Raw genomic sequence first — 2,614 nt, 5'->3', positions numbered from 1 at the left:
CATCCGCCACAGATCAGGCACTGAAAACTGTGCCGATGCGCTTAGCCGGCTACCATTGCCCACAACCGGGGTGGAAATGCAGCAGCCGGCAGACTTGCTGCTGGTCATGGATGCCTTAGAAAGCGAGGGGTCACCCGTCATGGCTCGCCAAATTAGGACCTGGTCCAGCCAGGATCCTGTACTGTCAAGCATAAAAAGGTGTGTCCTAAATTGAAATTGGTCTGCCATTCCCAGGGAAATACAGGATGAAATTAAGCCTTATAGCCGCTGCAAAAATGAATTGTCTATTCAGTCTGATTGTTTGTTATGTGGTAATCGTGTTGTTATGCCAAAAAAAAGGCAAGGAAACTTTTGTGCAAGATTTTCACAGTATGCACCCAGGCATTGTCAAGATAAAATCCATTGCCAGGTCTCACGTTTGGTGGCCCGGCATTGACTCGGACTTGGAATCATGCGTGCATCAGTGCAATATTTGCATGCAACTAAGTAACGCACCTGTGGAGGCTTTGCCAAGTCTGTGATCAGAGCCGGCCTACGGCCACTCTAGTCTGAAGACGCCCGATCTCATCTGATCTTAGAAACTAAGCAGAGTCAGGCCTGGTTAGTACTTGGATGGGAGACCGCCTGGGAATACCAGGTGCAGTAGACTTTTATCCGAAAAGAGTTGTAGTCATAGCCTTCCAAACTGTGGTCAAGGATCCACATAGACTTTGACGGCCCCTTTCTCGGCAAAAATGTTTTTAGTGGTCGTGGATGCTTACTCCAAATGGATTGAATGCATAATCACGTCATCCAGCACGTCCACAGCCACTATTGAAAGCCTCCGGGCCATATTCGCCACCCATGGCCTGCCCGACGTCCTTGTCAGCGACAACGGACTGTATTTCACCAGTTTGGAATTCCAGGAGTTTATGACCCGTAATGGCATCAAGCATGTCAGGTCTGCCCCTTTCAAACCCGCATCTAATGGTCAAGCGGAGCAGGCTGTCCAAACCAATAAGTAGAGCCTAAAACGTGTGACTCACGGCTCCCTACAGACCCGCTTGTTCCGCATTCTGCTCAGTTACCGGACAAGACCCCACTCGCTCCGGGGTCCCTCCTGCCGAGCTGTTAATGAAGAGAGGCCTCAAAAGCAGGCTCTCCCTTGTACACCCGGATCTCAATGATCATGTCGAAAGCAAAAGGCAACGGCAGCAATGGTACCATGCTTGCGCGACCGTATCACGTGACATTGCTGTTCATGACTCTATGTTTGTCCTGAATTATGGTCATGGTCCAAAGTAGGTTGCTGGCATGGTTTTGGCCAAGGAGGGGAACAAGGTGTTTGTAGTCAAACTGTTAAATGGCCAAACGTGCAAGAGGCACATCGACCAAACCAAACTGCGATTCACAGACAACCTAGAACAAATTGAAGATGACATCATCATCGACCAACCAACACACATCCAACCATCAGTTGACCCTTGTGTCATTCACGAAGATGAATCTACCATCCCCGACAGACCTGTCAGACCGACTGCTCCGCAATGCAGCAATGGTCCTGCTAACTTACCCAAGTTTGGGTCCAAACTGAGAAAATCACAGGGAGTGGAAGGCCCCGGACCGTCTCAACTTGTAAATACAACCTGTACCAAGGATTTTGAGGGGAATGATGTTATGTATGTTAACTGAGTTTTACCTGCCACCGGAGGGCGCGACTGTGGGAGTCCTAATGGTCACTGACAGATACGTGCAAGCCGTGTATATAATGTTGGCAGCCGTGTTGAATCCTCACTTTGAGAATAAATAAACTGGAGTAAGGTCATGCCTGAACTAACTCATCATACTTAGCCTCGTGGGGTTATTCGATACATAACAGAATTTGTCCTGCTCTTTCTGGATAGGACATACCTGGGCAGTTTTCCACAATGTCGGATAGATGCCAGTGATCTAGCTGTACTGAAAGAGCTTGGTTAGAGGCACGGCTAATTCTGGAGCATGATGTTGTCGGGCCCATAGCCGTTGCTGCATTCATTGCGCTCAGCTGTATCTTGATATCACTTGGAGTGAATTGAATTGGCTGAAGAATGGCTTCTGTAATAGTGGAGACCTCAGAAGGAGACCGATATGGATCATCCATTCGGCACTTCTGGCTGAAGATTGTTGTAAATACTTCAGCCTTGTCTTTTGAAATCACATGCTGAGATCCGCAATCTTTGAGGAGGGGTATATTCATGGAGCCTCCTGCTCCCATTAGTTGTTTAATGGTTCGCCATCATTCACAACTGGATGTGGCAGGACTGCAGAGTTTTGATCTGAACTATTGATTTTGGGAGCACTTAGCCCAGTCTATAGCATGCTGCTTCCACTTTTTAGCATACATGTAGTCCTGTGTTACAGCTTCCCCAGGTTAGCACCTCATTTTTAGGTATGCCTGGTGCTGCTCCTGTCATGCTCTTCTACACTCCTCAATGAACCAGGATTTGTCCCGTGGCTTGATGGTAATAGTTGAGTGAGGGATATGGCAGGCCATGAAGTTGCAGATTGTGGTGTAATACAATTCTTCATCATCATCACCATCAAAGCAGTCCCTCGGAATGAGGATGAGATGCTTCCATGCCAAAAAAGGATGAGT

General features: G+C 47.9%; 1 pseudogene; it reads left to right on the top strand.

Annotated features, from left to right (window-relative positions):
• The first annotated feature begins 530 nt into the window (after positions 1–530).
• Positions 531–649, top strand: LOC139278834 (5S ribosomal RNA; annotated as a pseudogene).
• Positions 650–2,614: the final 1,965 nt, after the last annotated feature.

This window comes from Pristiophorus japonicus, chromosome 1, assembly GCF_044704955.1.
Source record: "Pristiophorus japonicus isolate sPriJap1 chromosome 1, sPriJap1.hap1, whole genome shotgun sequence".
Lineage (NCBI taxonomy): Eukaryota > Metazoa > Chordata > Chondrichthyes > Pristiophoridae > Pristiophorus > Pristiophorus japonicus.
Note: the sequence above shows the minus strand (reverse complement) of the source record. Positions and strands in the feature narration are given on the sequence as shown.